Here is a 16729-nt window from a genome sequence, read left to right as displayed (position 1 = left end):
AACAAAGGAAATTCTAACAGAGAGCAAGTGCAGGATGTGTGCAAGAAAGGGAAACTAGAATGAAACTAGACCTTCTCCTAACCTAACCAACTAGAAGGTGAGGTTCAAGCGTAATGAAATTTCCAATGTAACCACTATAACTTCTCCTAACCTACAAACAAAAAATTAAGAATGATTAAAACTGATATATAACCATGTGCAAAAGATAAGATAAGAACTTGAATAATGTAACCCCCCACCCCATATTTACCCACTTTTACAAGCCCTCCAGGTAAATGTGAAACAAAGTGCCACTATGACATGACCCGGCCTCCTAGCTCTAGTTAAGGAAGTGGGGCCTACAACTGAGACCTATTGAACACAAACTGACATCCTACAGGGACTACAGATCACCCAGGAGCTGAAGAAATGCCCCAAGTGATCAATCCCTGAGCTGGAACTTCATTTAAATGACCTAGACTCCCAATCACACCCTTGAAACTACCTACATGAGGTTGAAGGCCTCCAACCACACTTACAAGCCTTGCTCCATGCTGTTGTGACCCAAATTACTCAGTTCAGTGCCTGCAGTCCAGCGATCTAAGCCACAATTCTAGGCTAGCCTCTATATCACTACCCAAAACTTCCTGAGACTTTCTAGAATGATAAGTAACTCAATGGAAAAGAAAAACATACAAAATTGAATCAGAAAATTGACCTAACTAAGCCTAACCATGACAGTCATTTTGTCAAACATATGGTGAATGTGTAATTTACCGATCATGAATGCATATCTGAATATAGGAGTCTAAAACTTATATGATATTCAGCAAGAATGTCTAATGCTCTCTCATAATAGCTACAATAACATTTTTTAGCCCATGTGTTCATCAACCATTCATCAACTAATCAAAACATATCAAGAGCCGTAGCTAGAACCTGTTATGGAACCATGCTTATAAACAACAAATAACTAGAATCTTAACCACAATAGAATATCCATCAAAGCCACATAATAAAAAGTAAAAGTACTCATAGAATACAATAGGAAAATAGCTCTTATTAACACATGCAAAAGCCAACCAAGTCAGGGACTTCCACATACCACCCAACCATAGATTGGGTTGAACCACATCTTTATTTCAACCAATCAACTCTGTGCCATATTCCAAGCATGAATGTGGGAACTCAAAACATACACAACCAAGACATCCTAGAGATTAAACCACCTCCACCCTTAGGTTGTCACAATCCCACCAAAATCGGTCAAGAAATCATAATGTTCAAAACAAGCTTGGATGCCTCAGAGTTTCTTCACCAATACCTTGAGGAATTTTCCTATCTCCACCCACCTGTTGAGGGCTTCTAAGTGATTAAGCCACTTCCACCCCCAACCCTTGCAAATTTTCTTAAAACCACCTCTCCCGGTTCCAAAACCTTATGGAAATCTGAAGCTCAACCAAAAAAGAATTCTGTCACACCATGGTTATCTAGAAATGGGAAGGCAAGGCTCAAATCACTATGACACCTAGTGAAACCCATGCCAATGACAACGAAAGAACCAAATACACCAATGCATGTACCATGCATTCACAAACCGGCTAGGAAATCACACATGAAACTTGTTACATGCAAGTCTTCCTATTGAAGCTACTTGATCCAACTGTCAGGTCAATTTATTAAGTAAACTAAAATAGTTGTTTTACTTTTCAATCCGGGTTTTTAGACTTGGAAGCACGTCCAAAGTATATGGATTTCAGGTAAAGTCAAATTCGAAAGGCAAGGCTCAAAGGTTAAAGGAAATGCATATTACAAATAAGTTCTAAGTTTAAAGAAACTAAAAATTCTCTGATTCAAGATGCAGTAAGTGAAGGAAGAGGCTCCTAACTTAGGAGGTCCTGGTTGTCCTTCCCCACAGTATTGTCCTCAAGAAGAGAAACTAAAGAGCAACAGTTTGTGATGTGTAGAAAGCAAGAGAAGAGGCTCCTAACTTAGGAGGTCCTGGTTGTCCTTCCTCACAGTTCTACTCCAACAACATTACCATTGCATCAAATCATAAACTGGAATTCAAGAAACAATTCAAGAAATGCAAAAGGATGATTTTTAGTTGTGATTCATAATTTGATAGAAAGAGAATTTAACTTAAATCCTTGGTTGTATTTCAGAGCGCAAAATAGATTTTAAACCAAAATCATCCAAAAATCATACAAAAATCATAACACGTCTAAGTAACTGAATCATAAAACTGAAACAAGAAATACTGAATGAAAACTATGCTACTTTATACAAAATTTAACCGAAGTGTACTTAGCTTGGTATGGGGGCCCTCCAACCTTGCCTTGTACACCTAAAGAACTCTTCAGCTACAGCTAATTTAATAAAGCATCCACAACATGAACAAAAAATAGAATAGTAAAAATGATTCTTTAAATTATCTCAAAAGTCTCCAATAATCTTAATACAAAATTGCACTCCTTGAATGATCCATAAACTTTGTTTAAATAAGAAAATCCTAAACACAGGTAAAGTTTGACCAGCGTTGACTGGGCATGTTTTTGCTCATTTTGACTAAACCAATAGGTGTTTCTTCATCTGTGGTTCCCAAGATTTCCAAATATGTGCTCAGATCTCGCCCAGGTGTCTTGCACATATGACTTCAATGGAGCTATTACGAGAATTTTTAATGCAGTCCAAATTTATTCTTAAAACCCAATTTTTACAAAAATTTCGAAAAATTGAAAAACTTAATTTAGTTACCGAAATATGCAAAATAGGGCTAAAATGAGGCATATATAGGTGAAATAATATGGAATATGGTGGTAAATAAATGGATTTATGATAGGCAAAAATGACCAAAATATAGGGCCAACATCTCCCCCTTGCTGATGTTCAAGCATGTCCTCATGCTTGCCTCCTCCGTTTGGATCTCTTGAGTGATGATGCCCCTGTTGTTCCTGATCCTATAGCTTCTTCCTGTGCAGCCTGAAGGAGAATTTCAATACCCTCATGTTTCTCTTCTTTGTAGATGGCAGTCTTCACATTTTCTCCTTCCTTTTCTCCTTCATTTTCTTTGTTTTTCTAAAAATAAATTCCATCCTTTCTCTTTAAAGTGCTGCCCTTTGTAGTATTCTTCACCTATCAGTGGAAAATTTGTGGCTTGGGCTATGTATTCTAGAGTGATGGGAACAAAAATGTCTCCAATTCTGGATTTTTTTCATTGTCAAAATTGGTTACAAACTCCTTTGTAACTTTTTCATTGTGTCCATTAAATTTCCTTAAAAATTCCAATAACCCTTCTTGGTAAAGTTTTTTCTATTGTTTCTTTGTGTCAGATTTCCAACTAAAATCCATTTGGTTCATTTCTATTCGGGTGTCTTTGTTGCTTTTGGTTTCAAGACTAGATCTGAACTTTAGACACTTCTGTTATGAGAGAAAAGGGAAAAAATTTTGGCTTTGAAAATACCCTTTCTAGAAGATACTCTGTCAAAATTCCTTTGAGAACCGAGTTCTGGACACCTTCAGGTTTGTTTTTAACCTTCTCTACCTTTAATCAACACCATACTTGCAAATCGAATCTTACTCTGCCTTCAAAGATCCTCAAATTCTGAAATAAACAATCTCCTCTGTTTTTTTTTAAAGAAAATCGATTTTGGATAATACTGCTCTTTGTCCTCAAAAATCGATTTTTTTAGAAATGCAAAATTCTCTCTCCTTAAAAGAGATTTTTAGAAATGAATACTGTCTTTCAAAATCGATTTTTTAGAAATGCATTATTCTATGTCCTTAAAATCGATTTTGGAAAAGAATATTGTCTTTCAAAATCGATTTAAAAAAAAAATGCATTCTTCTCTGTCCTTAAAATCGATTTTGGAAAAGAGTCTCTGACCTAGAGAAATCGAAATTGGAAATGCATTCTTCAGCTTCCCAATGTTGTTTTGCCCTGTGATGTTCATTTTCCCAAATTTTATGCATTGTGTCTTCCTAATCCCACGTTGTGCCTTTATTTTCCTCTGCATTTTTCATTCCTTTAATTTCCCTACACTATTGTATTCTTGCTTCCTTCTACGTACTCGCAATGCTACTTGTGCAGGTTTTTTCAATCTATGTTATGTTGTAGTACTTTCATATTCACACATTTTCTTTAGCGAGGCAATTCTAAAAAAGCCATATTTTTAGATACCAAATGATGCCACCCTGGCGATGAAATGGGCAAAATTACTCCTATTCATAATCTCCTTTCATTCAACCATGTTTTCCGAAGATCAACTGTTCAAAACCATTAGAGCCCTACCTTATTCTTCTTCTTAATCACAACAGAAAATCCCAAGACTACTTACAGAACCATCGTGGCTTTGGCAGGTTTGTTATGAGTTTGAAACTCAAATATAAAAACAAAAAAAACAAAACTTCTCCCTATTATTGATGGTCGCATTTTTTAAGCTTATGTGCTTTAGAGATTTGTCCTTTCTTAATTCTCTCAGGGTTTGTCTTTCACCGACTCTGCCATCCCCTTTTCTTCTTATGCAGATTCGCCCTCTTCATGTGTTCTAGAATCTAGATTCTAAATCAGCATTTTTTTAAAATCCTTTCAAACCTTCCTCGTTATAACAAGTTCGACATGGCTCTAATTGTTCCTTCCTATGACTGTTCAGAAGTTGATTTTTTATAAGTGAAACAAATTCATGGGTGCTATATAATGGTCATCATGTATTTCAGAGCGATCTAAGTGTTCACTGGACTTTTTTTACACACTTGTAGCTTGAATGTAGACTCTTGATGCCACTACGTAGTTGAGGAATCAGATTTTCCACCAATCATTGTTTATTGGAGTTTGTTTATTACCTACACTGCTAGTCATTTTAAATGCAAATCTTCAGACTATGGATGTCACTAGAAGACCGAACTAATTGTATCTCATTCCTATTCAAACTCAACTTGTTGTTTATGTGTTTTCCAGGGGATCTGAACAGAAATTTAAGTGAATATTTTAGTTTGCGGATTTAAACACCATGTTTCTTTAATAGAACACGGTTTTTTTTCTTCTCTTGGTCAAATTTGTTTGCATTAAAAACTTACGCATACCCTGTTCTTTTGTTTCCAATTCAACGGGTTGCGTTTCCTATCTGATCCAAGGCACAATGCTCCAGTTGAGTCCCTTCCTTTCTCTGTGTCTACTCTACGTAGGGAATGAATTCTCTTATGGCTGGACATTGATCTCTTTCTGCGTAGGTGTTTGACCGGGCAGCGTTTTGAATTCTCCTCCACCGTGGCACACTTGTCTCTTCTCCTTTTTGTCATTTTTTTTAACCACTCATCAACTTTCAAAATTGATTGTATGGGCCAACTTTTCTATGGTTTATACATATGCCTTTTCAAAGTTTTTAAAAAACTAGATTTTACATTTATGTGCCATCATTGCATATTTCACCATTGCTTTGTATGGATTTTAGTTTCATTCATGCACCTTGCATTTCATGCACCTTACATTGCATTTCATTTAGTAATTACTTTGATCCTTACACTTTGCATTGCATTCCATTTAGTAATTACTTCGATTTTTTCAAAGTCATTTTTATCATAAGTGATTTCTCCTCTTTGTCTTTTAGGGTGAATGTTTTTCCCTTTCTATGATGCATTTCTTAACATTATTACTCTTTAAGGTAGCTCTTTGAAATAACCATTTCAAGGTCATTTCAAGTCTTAAAATAGAGTAAAAATTCATCATTGAACCATACATCATTTACTTTTGTGATACTAACCCTCTTTGTTCTTGTTTTGTAGGCATATGAGACTAATCCTTCTTGTTTTGTAGGCAATTTTCCATGAGGCAAAAAAAATTGGCCCAAAAAGGAGATGTGGCCAAAAAGTTTGGTCAAAAATGCAAATGAATGTGGTTGAGTGAATGATGAATTGATGAATGTAAGGTTATAATAAGGTTAATGAATGTAATAAGGTGAATGAATAATGTAAGAGGTAAATGTATATAATGTAGGGTGATGTAGGATATAGGGTAATGTAGGATAATGTAGGATGATATATACATGGATAGGGGTACTGCATATTCAAGTTTAAACTAGTTTATCAATCTTAGAAAAAAATTCAAAATCGAAGGCATTAAGAATACTTTAAACTTACAGTACTTTCATTTCACTTGATAGCTCATTGTCAATGCTTTTCTTCTATTGATGATGACCTTAGCTCTTTTGTCAATGCTTGACCTTTTGCTAATGATGATGATACTTTGACCTCAAAATGAATTCTGTTGAATGATTTTGTTGGATTGTAGATGCTTGTAGTTGCTTCTCAAGTCTCTTTGATGTTGATTTTAAGATGAATAATCAGGTCCCTTCTACAATAACATATGGCATTGATCTTGTTTAGGTCCTTTACTGGTAAAATATTGATTATGATGTCTCAAGTCCCTTTTTGTGATACAACTGCTTGATATTAAACCAGTTGCATAGTTTGTTGGTTTACTATGAATCTTCCCCCTTGTTGATTTTGAGACTTGTCCTCAAGTTTTTGAATTTTGGAGGATGATTCTACAAAATGAAATTGAAAAACATAAAAGAGAATTCATATTGGCCAAACAAGTTGGTTTTCTGATATGAATTTGAGTTTGTATTGTGCCAGTATCCTGGATTTTCACAACCAAACTCCTTTATTATTTTTTATTTCTTTTCTTTTATTTTTCTTTTGTGGATGGAGGTGGGTTATAATGGTGTAGGGAAGTATGGAAAGATTATGAAAGTAATATAGGTTGAAATCATGATCTAGGAGTAGATGGATAGCTAGATAATAGATCTGGACTTCAATATGGTAGATTTGAATGATTGTGAAGCTTAGCATACAATATGGTAGATGAATGGAATCATGAACAATATGGCTTATGAAAGGCTTCTTAGGCAATGGATTTGAATTTTCATGGTACAAAACTTGATGTTCTTTTGATGATTAGCTTCATGCCTTTTTCCTTGATCTTGATACATGTTGTAGGGTTGTTAATGTTGTTGGTCAACAACTGAAAGCAAGCTTCAAGAGTTTTCAATTTCTTTGAATGAACTAAACATCAGGTGAATTCCACTTTACTTTTACTTGGATATTTTCATTTCATATTCTCATATATGAATTTTTAAAGATTGATTTTAAAAATCCTTCCTCCATGGAATTGACCCCTCAAATATTCCTAAACCTACAAAAACATAGCACTTGCCTACAATACAACATTAGATGATGGAGGAACAGAGGTGTAAAGGCTCTCTTCTTCCAAGAAATATGTAAAATAATTATAATCAATGGTTTAAAATCAATTCCAAAGATGATATACGAAGAAAATGCACTTGTTTACCCCTTGAGGAATGGTGGCCAACCTAGACCTCCTAGAGGTATTTTGCTCAGAAAATCTTCATTTTATTTCAAATTAGATTGATTCAAAATCCAAGTTGAAGTGAATTTAAATGGATACTTCAATCATAACAGGTTTTAAAAATGATTTAAAATGATACACTAAAAATTATGAGGAATACCATGTTTAGTAAAGCTTCTTGTAAATGTTTGACTAGACCAACAGTCACTATTTGGAGTGTAACTTTTTCGTTAAAGATCATATCAATGTCATTCCACTTGGAGATTAAAATAGATTCATTTTTTTCTATCCAGTAGAAATAGGTTTTTAAAATTCTTAGGTTTGATATCCCAAAATTTCTATGAACAGACCTAGGAGGCAAAGTTTTACTTCGTTGATTTAAAGACACATAGTTACTAAATGTGGCATAACATTTTCATTTGACCTCCAAATGGGATTATTCAAATTTTGTATTTATATAGACTTGAATATATATCTCCCATATAAAAATGTTTTGAAAAGAAGATGATTTGGTATGTTAAATATGCCAATGAACAGTCAAGACCTAAAATTGTCACCATGCAGATTTTTCGACAAGCAGTTAGTATTTTGAGCATAACTTTTCATATGATATCGGATTGAGGTGATTCAAATTGATTTGGAAACTAGATTCCAAGGGATATATTCCCTATAAATATCATGTTAAAATGTTTCCATTAGACCGCTTGAATCAATGTTGTACTAACTCTTTCCTCAAAATTTCACTTGAGACCTAGTATTTATTTTGATTTTTGATCCAAATTGAAAATTTCAAAATGGATTTAAAAACTAGATTTTAAGAGATACCTTGTTTAAAAAAACATGCTTTGAAAATGATCTTGCATGTTTCCATGAAATCCTTCCAAATGAATCTTGAACAATGATTTGAAGAATTTATTCATGAGAGTTTGAACCAAAAGTTTTATTATGAACTCATTCTACCTATTTATTGATTTATTCTATTATATCATACTCTATTGTATAAAAATAAGTCATTCTCTCAAGTATAAGATAATTTCCAATGCATCCATTTGCTTAACAAGATCATAAGTAGACTCATATCCAAGTTTGAAAAATATACCTTAATGAATGCTTGGACTTGAAAAATTAGTTGATCATAAAGATTTGATGTTGAAGAATGTTGAAAAATGGAGTGGTGTTGTGGCCTAATGACTAGTTGAAACCAAGATTTGAAATGATCTTTGTTTATTTGGTTCTCCTTAATTGTCATATCACAAAGTTCTTCTTGTGGAATATGTTCAAAATCATGAATGCACAAGGGATCATATGCTAGATATTCTTGAATTTCTAGCTCTATTGTTTGAACTTCATCACATGTGATCCATAAATCATTGATCTCCTTACAAAGATAACTAGAAGAAGCTATAGGTTCTCTTCTTGTGGATCCTCTTCATGGATTCTTTGTTGCTTTTCTATCTTTTGAAATGAAGATTCATCCTTAGTGACCATTCTAAATTGTGGACAAGGGTTTAAGAAGATCCTTGTGGTGGCATACCCTCCTTCTCTAAATGACTTCTTTAAAATCATTTTCTGTAGATCTTTGTTTTGAAAATGGATTTTGTAGTTAATGGGTTTTTGTTAGTTGGATGGGGGTTTTGTTTTGGGATCTACCTTTCTAATTTTTGTCTAAATGTAAATAACTATAATGAAAAATGTTTTTGTTTTTGTGTTTTGTTTAAAGCTTCCTATTTTGACTAAATCTGAATGTGCTTCCCCAGCAACGGCGCCAAAAATGTCAAGTCAATTTACTAAGTAAACTAACGCATGTGTTTTACTTGTCAATCTGGGTTTGTAGACTTGGAAGCACATCCAAAGTATATGGATTTCAGGTAAAGTCAATTTCGGAAGGCAAGGCTCAAAGGTTAAAGGAAATGCATATTACAAATAAGTTCTAAGTTTAAAGAAACTAAAAAGTCTCTGATTCAAGATGCAGTAAGCGAAGGAAGAGGCTCCTAACTTAGGAGGTCCTAGTTGTCCTTCCCCACAGTATTGTCCTCAAGAAGAAAAACTAAAGAGCAGCAGTTTGTGATGTGTAGAAAGCAAGAGAAGAAGCTACTAACTTAGGAGGTCTTGGTTTTCCTTCCTCACAGTTCTACTCCAACAACATTACCATTACATCAAATTGTAAACTGGAATTCAAGAAACAATTTAAGAAATGAAAAAGAATTATTTTTAGTTGTGATTCATAATTTGATAGAAAGAGAATTTAACTTAAATCCTTGGTTGTCTTTTCATACGCAAATTAGATTTTAAACCAAAATCATCCAAAAATCATACAGAAATCATAACACATCTAAGTAACTGAATCATAAAACTGAAACAAGAAATACGGAATCAAAACTATGCTAATTTATACAAAATTTAACCAAAGTGTACTTAGCTTGGTATGGGGGCCCTCCAACCTTGTCTTGTACACCTAAAAAAATCTTCAAATATAGTTAACTTAATAAAGCATCCACAGCATGAACAGAAAATAGAATAGTAGAAATGATTCTTTAAATTATCTCAAAAGTTTCCAATAATCTTAAAACAAAATTACACTCCTTGAATGATCCATAAACTATGTTTAAATAAGAAAATCCTAAACAAACTTTGCTATAATGGCTCTAACAGCGTTATCAATCCTAATCCACTCATAAAAGTAGAACTCATCAAGTCTAGTTCACAAAATCAGGAAAAATCCCACAAAATAATAAATCTACTTCTTTTTACTAGGAATTCCCGAATGACAGGTCAAGTTTGACCAGCATTGACCGGGCCTATTTTTGCTCATTTTGACTGAACCAATAGGTGTTTCTTCATCTGTGGTTCCCAAACTTTCCAAATATGCGCTCATATCTTGCCCAAGTTTCCTTCACATATGACTTCAATGGAGCTATTACGGGAATTTTTAATGCAGTCCAAATTTACTCCTAAAACCCAATTTTTACAAAAAAAATCAAAAATTGAAAAACTTAATTTAGTTACCTGAATATGAAAAATAGGGCTAAAATGAGTCATATATAGGTGAAATAAGATGGAATATGGTGGTAAATAAATGGATTTAGGATAGGAAAAAATGACCAAAATTGAGGGCAACACTAACCTTCCTTGCTTGCCCTTTTCTTTCCTTCTTTGCTTGCTTTCTCCTCTTGGTGTTCTCTCTCTACAACTACTTCCAAAGCCAAACTAAAAAATTATGTGAACTGATCCTCATAAGACTTTTTATCATTGAGGCCTCTATTTTTTTCATTTTCCTCTACTTTTCCTTCAATTTTACTCTCATGGAAAACTATGACCTTTCATGTTCCTTTTCTCCTATTTTCCTTTATTTTCATAAATAAATGTCAATTAATGCTTCTTTACCTTTGTTGATTCCTTTTCGAATTTCCTTAGCCATAAATAAACCAAAAGTGAAACCCACTAGCATGTTTTTCCCAACATTCATCTTGGAATACGTGTCCCATGGCCTTGGTCTTATTTTTCCTTTATTAACCTTTATTACATGAAATTTTAACACGGGGTTGTTACAAACTCCTCCTTGATCCAGGTGGATATTGGCGGCCACCCTCCTATTCTACCTAGACCTCTAGTAGGTTTTTCCTCTTTCCATGATTATAGCATCATTTACTATTTTTAGCAATTTTTGGGGTCGTGAACTTCTGAAGTTGTTTGACCCCAAAAACGACATTTTTTTAAGGTCCACAATAGGCCCATAGCCATAAGCAAGGGCATGTGGAAAATCCTATAGTACTCAGAGAGATATTTCCAACGAGGTATCGTACATGCCAAATGGAGATCATATGACCAAGTTACGACCCTGGAAGTTGGCTACCCAACTAACCCAAATGGGGCCCACAAACTCCTTGTGTTTCATCTCCTGGGGTTAGGGTTTTGGTTGTTTATGGTTTTCCTTTGATTTTCAATAATAAAAATTCCCTTGAGTTTTATTGTAACACAATTCAAAGGCATGTAGCCACCACATCTCTTCTCAGAGATCATCTAACATCACCCAAGTTACTTTATTTCCATTCTGTGTGTAAGCATATTTCAGTTCTTTGATATTAATGAAATGAAGTTTTATTTCTACTGCATCTTTGTGTTTATGTTTATATCTGTATTTTGTTGCGTTCCTGCATAAGTCTGGATCAGTAGTATCAGAGTGGTCTACTCTTTCTATGTTTTTGTTTTCATGTCCCCAACTAGGTCAGGGTATAAGGAGTTAGGGATCGAAATAGTTGAATCTTTGCAAGAACAACCTCACAAACCCCGACGACCTCCCAAGGTGGAATAAAAAAAAAGATGAGGGAGTAGGAGATCCTTTCAAAATATTGCTCGAGGAATCCCTCAAGCGAAAAAGGAATGTGATGATGGATAACTTTTGCCAAATCCTTTAGTGGCTACCCACAAGTGACGCATCTTCATCCAGTGGCCACTATAGAGGCGCCACTACTTTTAAGGTACAAGTTAACTTTGATATTCCCATAATTGAAGGCCAGGTAGATGCAAACACCAAAGATAGATGGTTAAATCTTGTGGAAGGACATTTTTCGGTTCATGACTTTTCCAATAAGGAAAAGATTACTTTCCCACTCCTCAAAGTCGCCCCCCATGTCAAGGACTGGTGGGAAACCTATTGTGAACAAAAGGATGAGAGGGAATCCTAATTGTTTTCAGCCGCACCCACTTGGAATTCTTTCCAAGACGCCATCAAGGAACAATATTACCCTGTCAGGAGTTATGAAGATAAATACGTAATTTGGATCATAAAATTCAAAACCATCCTCTTGTAAACCCAAAAATCCTTGGGAAAATAAATTTTCAATTAACGACACTGAATCGAGACAAGAATATTGTAAGGGAAATTGAACCCGATCATGACCAAAAGGCTTGTTAAGATAATGAGGACCTGACATAACCATCAGCGAAGGATGAAGTGCCTCAACTACTTGAAAAGTCTCTAAATAGTAAGATGATGAACCAAAAAGATCAATCGATGCAAAACAACTACCATCTGATATACTGGTGGGAAAATGGTTAGTTGAATAATAGTTACTAACACCAACATCATGATTAGATAGACCATTTAAAGCATAATATTCTCGACTAGTAGACAACAAAGATAGATCAATTTGAACAACTTTACAAATTCTTTGAACAATAGAATCATCTTCCTCATATGTTGAATGTGACAATCCATTTCCTTGTAACTAGTTACAAACTGAATCAACACCACAATCATTGAAATAATTGAAAAGGAATGTTAGTATAACAAACACATGAAACTAGTCAAGATACAATGGATGAAAAAGAGGAACTTGATTCACCAAATAACTCAAGAATTCACTAACACTCAAGAGGACATATAGTGCCATGAAGAAAATGATTAGCATTATAACATTCACAAGAAAAATTAGGAGTTGGTTATTTTCAAAAGAATCTGATAGGTATGCATCTTTCAGCCAATGATAATCTTTAAAATGATCAGCTTCACAGCTCTGTGCTTCCATGAGAGACATACATTCCAAACCTGAGTTTGATACAATATATTTGCATGAAGATGAACCAACTAAAACTAAATCTTGAAAGTCAACAAAGCTATATCCAAAATGCCACAAGTCTTTCAAGAAGGAACTTTTGATTCAGTGAAACCATGCAAAATAAATAATTTTGTGAGAAAATATAGATCTAACTTAGTTCGGGGATCTTAGCACGATTTCTAGAACCTGACATAACCATCAACGAAAGTTGAAGTGCCTTGACTTCTTAACAAGTCCTTGAACTTTCAAGGATTGAAGAATTGCATTTTGAAGATTGGATCAGATCATGCATGGTGTGTGGACAACTACTACCAGTAATTTCAATGAGACCACTACTATCAAGATGGTAGCCACCTACATCACTGATTCAATAAAACTTTACAACCTCGATAAAAAAATTACCCTAGTCATAATATTCTTCTAATAAAACATATAAGAATGGATAGATTGGATCAATCTCATGAGTAATCTAAACAAAAAAAAATTCTTCATGCAAGACCGAAAATGATAAGGAATGGAATGGATACTTGATAATTTGATTGCTTCCTTCTTCATCATGGATGACCTCACTACCTTGTGAGAATTCATAATTATGCTTATCGAGTGGGAGATCCAAAGAGCAAGACATATAAGAAATAGGACACAAGGAACAAGGAGTTGAAGAAGAAGCTTCCATGAGAAAATATTCTTTGACCGAAACAGACTCTTGATCTAAATCTTTCAAATCAAAATTCACTTGAAGAACTGAAAGATCAGTGGGTGCACTTGGGAATTCATCAACATAATCATCATCATCAGAATGATGGTTTCCCAATACTTTACTTGATTGATTAGGAAAATTGAGTTCATTTGACTGATTACTGAGATTAGTAGATTCAATATCAGCTAAGAATGAAGAAACACCATCTTCACATAAAGGACTTTGAAAAAGAAAATAAATATCTAATGAATCCTCACCTTTATGCTCCTCTACCTGTGAAATGTGACTACCTTGCACCTGATCACTACTTGGATTTGGAAAAGACTAATCAAGCGGATCCAAGGGCAAGGGATCATGAGAAAGAGATGATAGAGGATGACTAGTATCCAAATCAGATTCAGGACTAAAGTTATGAGTGTTAATATCTTCCTGAAAAGTGGAGGGATTAGTCTTCACCTTAGGCTCCATAAACCATTCCAAATTTTCCTCATCACAAGGAGGTACCCAAACTGGTATTGAAGGGAGGAGGACAAGGAACAAAAGGACTAGTAAATTCCTCCTCCAAAAGTAGAAGTGTCTCATAATTTATAAAAGTTGGGAGAGTAGAAACATCAGGGGGTTCAGACTCACCATGTAAAGATATTTGAACCAAACGCTCAAAATTTTGTTTAAATAAATCCCAATCTGTATCTTCTTCAGGAAACTCATAACATAGGTGAAGGAATCTATTAGAAAAATCCTCAATTGATTCATTAGGGTACATTCTTAGTTGATTATACCTTTTAAAAACACCTTGTTAATCATACCTATTAAAGGCTTGATAAATCTTCTTGAGGAATGTATCCAATGAATGAAAGGAAGCAAGTGGTAGGGTATGACATCAACGGTTAACTCAACCTTAAAAAGTGAGGAAGAAAAGAACATAAGTAATATCTTCACAATAAATTTCATAAGATTCACAAAACTTGAAAAACTGAAAGATATGCTCAGTTATGGATGTATCACCCTCACCATCAAACTTCAATTGAGACAAGTGATAAAGAGGTTCATCGGGGATTAAAAGTTTACAAATGGATTTATTGGAGAAACACCCTATAAATACGATTTTGGGATGAGTCATTTAAGAAATAGATTTAAAACAGACTCAATGGGCACAACTTGTCATCTAACCCTCCTTATAGCACCAACTGTTGATGTTGTTTGATCCAGGTGGATATTGGTGGCCACCTGCCAAGTCCACCTGGACCCCCACCATTGTCTTTCTCAGCATTTTCAGTTTCCTTAATTGTAGCACAACTTACTATTTTTAGCAGTTTTTCGGGTCCTGAACTTCCGGAGCCGTTTTGAGGCCCTAAACGACGTTTTTTGGGAAATCTGGGGGCAACATGGGTCCATGGACCAATGTTGCCCTTCCCAAAGTGGTAGTGCTCGGATAGATCTTTCTAACGAGCTATTGTACGCGTCAAACAGAGATCATATGCCAAAGTTACGACCCCGGGAAGTTGATGTACCAATTTACCCAAACGGGGCCCACAGTTTGGCGTTTCATCTCCTAGGGTTAGGTTTTGGAATGTTAAGGGTTGTCCATTGTTTCTCAACAATAAATAGGCCTTCGAGCCTCATTGTAACACAGTTCAGAGGCATGTAGCCATCACATCTCTTCTCAGAGATAAGCTACCATCGCCCTAGCTAGTTTATTGCCATTTCTGTTTGTAAGCATATTTCAATATTTTCCATTAATGAAATGAAGTATTATTTCCGCTGCATCTTTGTGTATATGGTTATCTCTGTAATTTGTTGCGTTCCTGTTTAAATCCGGATCAGTGGTATCAGAGCGGTCTGCTTTTTCTCTGTTTTTCTTTGCATGTCCCCAACAAGGTCGGGATATAAGGAGTTAGGGCTTGAACTGGTTGAACCTTTGCAAGACCAGCCTCGCAAATCCCGACGGCCTTCCATGGCGGACGAGAAGAAAGACGAGGGGGCAGGAGATCCCATCAAAATCTTGCTCGAAGAAGCGCTCGAGCGACAACGGAACGCGATGATGGACAGCTTTGCGCAGATCCTTCAGCGGCTACCCAGAAGCGGCGCATCGGCTTCCAGTAGCTCCTCTGGAAACACCACACCCTTTAAGGTACAAGTTAATTTTGAAATCCCCATATTCGAGGGTCAGATAGACGCCGATGCCGTAGATAAATGGTTAAATCTGCTAGAGGGTTATTTTTCTGTTCATGAATTTTCGAGTCGGGAAAAGATTGTTTTTGCTCTTCTCAAAGCAGCCCCCCACGTCAAGGACTGGTGGGAAACCTACTGCGAGCAGAAGGATGAAAGTACTGGCTCACTATTTTCAGCCGCACCCACCTGGGATTCGTTCCGGGATGCCATCAAGGAGCAGTACTACCCTGTCGGAAGCTATGAGGATGAATACATAAAGTGGACCACGCTGCGGCAGGGAAGGGACCAAGACGTGCCGGAGTTCACCAATCTTTTCCATACCCTTCGCACAAAGTTGGGTATCAAGGATTCGGAGCAACATTTGATACTCAAATACCGTGGCTGCCTGCACAAGTACATCCAGGAAGAAATACAGTTCTTAAACATCCCCTCGCTCGGCGCAGCATACCGGTATGCCGTCAAGGTCGAGCAGAAGTTTAAACAAAAGAAGCGAGACTTTGGATCTGCGAATCCAAAGCAGGGGAAAGGTGCCCCTAAACCACAGAACAAAGGACAAAGCCAAGGCGGGACAGCCCAAGACAACCAGCCGAAGCTGCAAGCAAAGAGCAACGCCGCGAAGCCGAGAAAGGACACTGGAAAATGGTGCGAGTTCCATAAGAGCTCCACTCACAACACAAGTGAGTGTCGGGCCAAGCAGTCACTGGTGGCTGAGCTAAAGGTTTCAGAATCAGATGCATGTTCCGACTCTGAGTCAGAACCCGATAAGGGGTATGAAAAAGGGAAGCAGATCATTGATGCGGATCCCAGCGCCACTGTTGCTACCGCAAAGATCCAGAAAAATGAACCCGAAGATCCAGAGGAGGAGGAGCGTCTCTTCCACTCCCAGATGTGGGTAAAGGGCTCCCCGATACAGTTCATTGTTGATAGCGGGAGTCAAAAGAACCTCATTTCGGC

Source organism: Pinus tabuliformis, chromosome J (genome assembly GCF_031772625.1).
Source record: "Pinus tabuliformis cultivar Carrire ecotype Pingquan chromosome J, CPIR1, whole genome shotgun sequence".
Lineage (NCBI taxonomy): Eukaryota > Viridiplantae > Streptophyta > Pinopsida > Pinales > Pinaceae > Pinus > Pinus tabuliformis.
Note: the sequence above shows the minus strand (reverse complement) of the source record.